The following is a 7,868-nucleotide window of genomic DNA, read 5'->3' on the forward strand; positions in this document are numbered from 1 at the left end:
ACAGCAACTTGGCAAAGCCTTCAGCAACTTAGTGAGATTGTGTTTCAAGATAAAAATGAAAAAAGGCTGGGAGTTCAGCTCAGAGGTAGGATGCCTTTGGGCTCAATTGGTACCTCCCTCAACAAATGCACCATGATTCGAAGTACCATGTCCCATGACCTACTGGCTAGAGAAGAACAAAGAAATGAAATGTCGCACCCTCAGTTAAACAAGCCTGAAGCCGAGCACTGAAACTGAGAAGATGCTCCTCGGGACCTGCAGACTCAGACTCTGAGCTCAAGATCCACTGTTTTCTATTGGAAATACCTGAGGGGCTCGAGGGTCTAGGCACCATGGCGGCTTAACTGCACCACTGAGTTGTCCCGTGTGGGGCATTCATGTGCGTGAGACGTGGAACGCAGCAGGCACCGACATCGTCTTAATGAGGCTCAGGCACTTCCACAGAACGCTCCGAGTCTTCACTGCCGCCTTCGTGCTGTCAAAAGCTGACATTACAATGACATTGCAGAAGGGACTCCCTGGGAAATCACTGCTCATTTCCTTTCAGGCAGTTCCTTCACCTGCAGAAGCTGGACCCGCGCTCCGCTCCGCAGCGTCTGGCGATTGACACGAGCCCGTAAGTCAATTTTGCAGCTGAGTGGACTGGGGTCCCAGAAAGCCAAAGGCCTGAAGTGGAAAATATCGAGCAGGTGACTCATTAAACCTCGAGTCTAGGACGTGAGCCCTGCGGAACAGCCCATGCACTGCTGATCTTATTGGATATTAGGAGGCCCGATTGGACTGTGGCCTCATTTTCGGACAGCGTGAGAAGAAAGAGTGCTTGGGAATATTTTCTATCACCGATTCTTCAGGTTTTAAGTGCATTTATTCTCTTACCCAACTCACTTTGATTCCATATCCCGTTCTTATTGTCTGTCTCTGACACTGAACTTCCCTCTTGAGCCTTCTGCTCTGTCTCATCCAAGGCGCTTGCAAGCATGCCTTCTGGTCAGCGGTTTCTCGTCACTGTCCCAGCCAGGCAGAGGGATGTGTCTTTGCTCTCCTGGAGAAGATGGAGGCCCATGGCGTGATTTCTCTTCCTCTCCCCTCTGCTCCAGCGCATCTCTCTTTTGTCATCTCTCCTTCACTTTCCAGCTTTGGAGAACGGGGCGGGCATTCTCAGCAGATATGGCCGTGGAGGCCACCGTTTGGGGCCATAGTGGTTTGGATGTCTCTCTATTTCTCCAAGGGGCCCGCGGGCTTTCAGACATGCACTCGACCCAACTTAGATCTCACACTTCACTCCTAGTTCTTCTCGCTGGTGATCTTGTTAGCCAGTCATCTGGCTCCTTTCTCTTCCTCTATAACCACATCCCTTTGCTCCTACTCAAATGGCAGTCCAGAAGGTCAGGAGTGACTTTCCAATGGTCAGACTGCTCCGTAGCATCCAGTGCCATTAACAACCCATCTTCCTTGAAACCTCTTCCTCAGTGGGCCTCTGGACAGTCAGCTAAGTTTTCTTCAGACATCTGGCCTGTGTTTCTCTCATTCTCGTGGCATCTCTTCCTTTCTTTGCCCAAGATCTACAAAGTCTTTAGGGCTGGCTCTGCTATTTTTATAGTTTTATGTTATTTCTCTGAAAACTCACTCATTCTCATGCCTTCAACTCTGTAAGGGGGAGGGAGGGGTAAGCCTCAAAGAGGGTCTGGGGCAAAGAATGGTTCAAGAAGAAAATAAGAATTACTTGGAAGCCAGGCATAGTGTGCACACCTGTAAATCCAGTATTTAGGAGGCTGAAACAGAAGAATTGCAGGTTTGAGGCCAGCCTCAGCAATTTAGCCAGATTCTCAGCAACTAGAGAATGCTGTTTCAAAATAAAAAGTAAAAAAGGTTGGGGATGTAGCTCAGAGGTAGAATATCCTGGGTTTAATCCCCAGTGTACGCCCCCAACACACACACAAAGAATTAGTTGGCAATGGAAACTGGGATATTGAGAATGAGAGAAGAGTGTTAATCTGGGGGTTTCTTGACAGTTTAAGGGATTACTCCAGTGTATCCCATAATTGTTCACTTCCTGGCTTCCTAATTCCTCCCTTACATGATGAAAATATTAATTAAATATTCTATTTACAGGTGGATTCTGGAACCACAGTCTTGTGCTGTGCTGTTTGCTGGTTGACTTCAGGATGAATGACAGTTTTAAGCCACTTCCTGTCTGGTTTGGGAAAACCAACTCTCAGGTGCTGCGGACGTTCTGAGTGCATGAGAAGTAGGGGTGACCTTTGAATGGATTGATGGGGGATACCCAGACTGCTGGCTGGGCCAGGGTCCATTGGTTGTGTGCTGAGCCAGCCTCACTCAGGATGGCTGACAACGCTTCTGGTTGTCAGGATTATTCCTGTTTCAGAACAGAGGGCTTCCTGGGAGGAGGGAGCACCCTCTACCCCCTCTCATCCCCTCCCCCTTTCACAGGAGCGACACTTAAACAGCATCTAAACCAAGCATTTCAGAAACTTGCCCTCAAGACCAAGAGGCTCCCTCTCCCACCGAGAGCCAGTCTCCGAGTAAATCAGTCCTTGTGTCTGCATCTGGCTTTCAAGGTTTTTGTGAACTTCATCAACATCACTGACAAACTGGGAGATGCCCGAATCTCAACAGAAATCAATCAAGTGTTACAATTTTTAGGGAGAAAAAAAAAAAGTTGCTTTGTTTTCTGACTTGTAGCACAAACAGCAGCTCCAATCTGTCATTATGACTGAGAACATGTCACAACAATCTGTTTTTATTCTTTAGGAGAAAAGAACAACATCTTGCTCTCCTCTAGCTACAGCTAATTTGGAAAATTTGCAAGCTGACATGCAACTTGATTAAAATGACCTGGAGCCACCGATTCTTTTAAAATGCAATTCAGTGCTCACAACCCCAGATCTTCTTTAGTCCAGCTAATCTCCTTCAGAGCTTCGTGGAGTGGGGCAAAGTAGAGGAGGGCGAGGGCAGGCAGGGGCAAGAAAGAGCCGTGAGCTATAACACACATAGAGATTTTAAATTATTTTTATTTCCCTCTTTCTGCTCTACTGTCACCATGGATTTCTCTCACGTTCTAGAGGAGAAGAAAAATAAAGTGTGATGTTCCCCAGAGGTTAGTGTGGATTTGCACTTCGTCCTGGGTGCCGTGCACGCTCGTGATTCAAATGAAGCATCAGTGTTAGAGTTGTTGACGTGTGTGTGTGCGTGTGCGTGTGGTGCGTGTGTGTGTTGTACTGGGGACAGAATTCAGGAAGGTTCTACTTCTGAGCTACACCTCCAGCCATATTTTATTTTTTATTTTGAAACACGGTCTCACTAAGTTGCTGAGGACCTTGCTAAATTACTGAGGCTGGCCTCGAAACAGATCTTCCTGTTTCTGCCTCCCAAGAAATGGAATTATAGGTGTGTGTCACCACGCCTGGCTTTTGTAGACTATTTTGACCTGGAGGTTTCACTCCCATTCACAGTTTTAGAAAATATGTAGGAATTTGCCCCTATGTTTGAATAGGCTTGCTAGGTCTTTGTCAAACCCTGGCTATGCTGAAAGCAATATTTCTTTCTAGGAAAACCAGTGGGTAAAACAAAATAACAACAGTTTGGGCTCTTCCCGCGCTGGAAACCACAAGGTTCTACATGATGGTAACTGAGAAATCAGGGTATAGGTCTGGTTTATAAATACACTCGTAGGAATATTTTTTCTTGTGGCTTTTACAGATTTGTATTATTGGCCCGTCAGTGAAGGAGAGAGGAAAGGTGTTACTGTAGAAGGTGTTAATGTGGGTTGGCATGGCTGCCCACAGAGCCTCCTTGTTCACGAAGACAATGTATAATTATGAGGAGACAATATATAATTACACATTGAATTGTGTACTGCACACCGGTAAGAGCTGTTGACATTCTAGCTAGGAGAGGGGAGAGCTAACACTGGTTGAGATCATGCAAACGCAGACACTCATTTGTCGGGAACTGTACAGTAATGAGAATCATTCCTGAATCCGGTTTCCTTGGCAACCCATTCCAAAATGATGTCGATAAAGAGCTAGCAACACTTATCAATGAAGCCAGTGTGCCTCGGGAAAACAAAGCTGGAAACAAGGCATCCAGCGTCAGACCAAACCAGTTTACAGGGGTTGGCCCTGTTAAAGCCTGGCAGGGCTGCAAGATGAGAGGTCAGACATAAAGGTCACAGCTATCATCGGTAACATCCACTGGTGAGGCTGTGGGGCGTTAGTCAGCTCAGGCACTTATCCAGGGCAGCCCCGCTGAATGGTGGTTTTGTTTGGATGGGCAGGGATTGAAGTACCAGAGGTGTACCTGAGAATACAGGCCTGCGGAACAGCTCCCCCTTGGAAGACAGTACTCCCAGAGGAACAAGGACATCTGGACACTTGCCCTCTCCCCTGCCTTTGTTTTATTTGGTTTTTATATCCCTCTGAGATGACTGAGATGATGTCAAGAGAGAACTGATTTTTTTTTTTTTTTTTTTACGGTACTGGGGATTGAACCCAGGGGCATTCTACCTCCAAGCTATACCCCCAGCTCTATTTTTTATTCTTTATTTTGAAAAAGGTCTTACTAAGTTGCAGAGGGCCTCACTAAGTAGCTGAGGCTGGCTGGGATCATGCGATTCTCCTGTCTCTACCTCCCAAGTACTGGGATTACAAGCGTGCGCCACCATGCCCATCTTAGTCCCTTTTTATTTATTTATTTATTTAATTTATTTATTTTTTGTGGTACTGAGATTGAACCCAGGGGCATTCTACCTCCAAGCTACACCCCTAGCCTTATTTTATTTTATTTTATTTTTATTTTAAAACAGGTTCTCAGTAAATTGTGGAGGGCCTTACTTGCTGAAACTGGTAGTGAACCTGTGATCCTCCTGTCTCAGCTACCCAAGTACTGGGATTACAGGCATGTATCATCACACATTTATTTATTTATTTATTTATTTATTTATTTATTTATTTATTTATTTTTGTGGTACTGGGGATGGAACCCAGGGGCATTCTACCTCCAGGCTACACCCCCAGCCATATTTTTAATTTTTTATCTTTGAAACAGAGTCTCACTGAGTTGCGAAGAGTCTCACTAAGTAGCCGAGGCTGTCCGCTAACTGCAATCATCCTGTCTCAGCCTCCTGAATGCTGGGATTACAAGCGTGTGCCACCACACCCAGTTTTTAATTTATGTTTTAATAAAATAAGGTCAGGAAAGATTAAGCACCTTGGTTATGCTGTGTCTTAGAAATGTTAAGGCAAAATCCAGCTGTTGGTTTGTTCTCCCAGTCAAAGTGGAGTCCCTACCACCTGTCCACAGGACCTGCACAGTTTCTCCTTTCTTACACAGCACAAGGAGGAGGAGGGCTTACCCTGTGATTCTGGGTTCAAATCCTGCATGCGCTGTATAAACCAGACTGAATCAGGAACGAGATTCCGGGAGCAGGAGTGGGTGGGGACAGTTCTCTGTCACCCTGGGCAGAGCATGTCACATACCTGGCCAGGGAAGCAAGACTGGCAGAGATCACAGGGCATAATACTTAACCTGAGACTATCAACCAAGAGCCTGTGTGATTACTTTTGGAGAGTTTCTTTTCTTTTCTTTTCTTTTCTTTTCTTTTCTTTTTTTTTTTTTTTTTGTGAAAGAGCACGCTTTATTGAGGAGCGGAGAGCAGCACAGTGACCGACAGATGAGGGCCACCCAATGGGCATCCTAATACACATACAGGATGTTTTGCTAATATAAACCAACAGGAGGATGGACTGCTCCGGACAGCCTCCCCCAGCTCCACCCTCTCAGGGCTTGGGTACACTCCCAACCAATTTCCTGAAGGCAGCTATGGGTCACTAGATAGAGCCCCTCAGGGGTACCGTCTTGTTTTTTTTTATAAAGAACATTTTCTTTAGATTTTTTTGAAGTCTTCATTCGTTACTTTCATTCTACGTCATCAGACCAGCTTCTGTACAGATTGCCTTGATGTCAGCCCCCGAGAGGTCATCCTTTGCCATGATCAAGTCGTACGGGGTTACATCGTCGGCCAGCGTCATCCTGCTGGTGTGAATCTGAAAGATGCGCTTCTCTGTCTTTTCATCAGGCAGGGGGAACTCAATCTTCCTGTCAATGCGGCCTGGTCTGATAAGTGCTGGATCCCAAGTTTCTATTCAGTTTGTGGCCATGATAACTTTCACATCTCCCCTTGAATCAAATCCATCCAACTGGTTCAAGAGTTCCAACATTGTTCGCTGAATTTCTCTCTCACCCCCAGAGTTTGAATCATATCTTTTGGTCCCAATTGCATCAATTTCATCAATAAACACAATGGATGGTGCATGTTCTTCAGCAACTCGAAACAATTCCCGTACAAGTTTTGGCCCATCTCCTAAGTATTTCTGAATGAGTTCAGAGCCTACCACTCTCAAGAAAGTGGCTGAAGTTTGATTTGCAACTGCTTTGGCTAACAAGGTTTTACCTGTGCCAGGTGGACCGTAGAGAATGACCGCCTTAGGGGGCTTTATACCCATCTCTTCATAATATTCAGGATGGGTGAGAGGAAGCTCCACAGACTCCTTAATCTCCTGGATCTGGTTGTCCAATCCCCCGATATCTGCATATGTCTCCTGGGGGCCTTCTCCACCTTCATCACTGTGACCAAGGGGTCAGTATCATCCATGAGCACTCCTATCGCAGCATGCACTTTGTGGTTGAGCAGGGCTGAGCAGCCTGGTTCCAGCAGATCCTTATCCACAAATGAAAGGATGCTGACGTAGTGTTCAGAGCCCACTGACGTAGACACGATGGCGTGATTGTCGTCAATGATCTCCTCCAAGGTTCCTACTGACATTGGGGTCCCCCTTAGATCATCCACCTTTGATCTTTCCTCCTCTTGCTTTTCTTCTAATGGTTTCATTTGTTCCTGATTCCTAATGAATTCTTCTTCCATGAGAAGATAGTCTTTAATTCTCTCTAACTTCAGTAATTTTAAGCGGCACTGAGTGTGAGGTGTCACCAGTGGCAGTTTGCTGGCAGCATCTGGCCCCTTTGATTTTTCTTCTTCTTCCCCACTCTAGTTGGTACAGGAGGTTCGTATTTCTTTTTCTTGTCCTTGTCATCCTTCTTGCCACCTCTAGGACCATGACCGCCACTTTGACTTTGACCCATCTTGCCTTGGCCGCTCCAGCTCTGGAAAGTTTCTTTTTATAGCAAAAAATCTTGCCTAGATTTTTCTTACCCATTTTAATTATGCTCTTTTAAATTATATACCATCAAATACAGGCTGAGTACATTCACATCAAAACAATAACCCAGGCCTCTCCCAGATATGGAATCTCAATAATTGTTTATATTAGTGCCAATCCTGAGACTGAAAGAATGAAGGGGTCCTAATTTGCATGCTGTTAAAGGCCGTCTGTTAAAAAAAAAAACTCAGAGAAAAGGATAAGAGCATAAACTTCCTACAGTGGTATTTGTTTAATTCTTGGGCTCTTATGAGGAGCAAAACTCTTAAAAAAAAGCCCTTTTGATCTGGGCATGGTGGTGCATGCTTGTAATCCTAGTACTTGGGAGGCTGAGACAGGAGGATCACAGGTTTTGCAGCCAGACTCAGCTATTTAGTGAGGTCCTCTGCAACTTAATGAGACCCTGTTTCAAAATAAAGATTAAAAGAATAGGGCTGGGGATGTATCATGGAGGGAGACTGCCCTGGGTTCAAACCTCAATACTGGAAAGAAAAAAAAGCCCCTTTGGCCTTAATTACAGAGTAATTGGACAGATTGGACAACTCCTTCATAAGCCATGGTTGCTTTTCCTTTTCCTTTCTCCTTTCTTCTTTTTTTTTTTTCCTTTCCATCCTCTCTTTCCTTCCCTAT

General features: G+C 45.4%; 1 pseudogene across 1 annotated transcript; it reads right to left on the bottom strand.

Annotated features, from left to right (window-relative positions):
* Window positions 1–533: 533 nt before the first annotated feature.
* Window positions 534–7,161, bottom strand: LOC308258847 (26S proteasome regulatory subunit 4-like; annotated as a pseudogene). The gene is made up of 3 exons: window positions 5,823–7,161; window positions 2,527–2,629; window positions 534–666 (listed from the first exon to the last, which is right to left on the bottom strand). The product of its transcript is annotated as a 26S proteasome regulatory subunit 4-like (transcript).
* Window positions 7,162–7,868: the final 707 nt, after the last annotated feature.

This window comes from Muscardinus avellanarius (genome assembly GCF_963383645.1).
Source record: "Muscardinus avellanarius genome assembly, chromosome: 2".
Classification (NCBI taxonomy): domain Eukaryota; kingdom Metazoa; phylum Chordata; class Mammalia; order Rodentia; family Gliridae; genus Muscardinus; species Muscardinus avellanarius.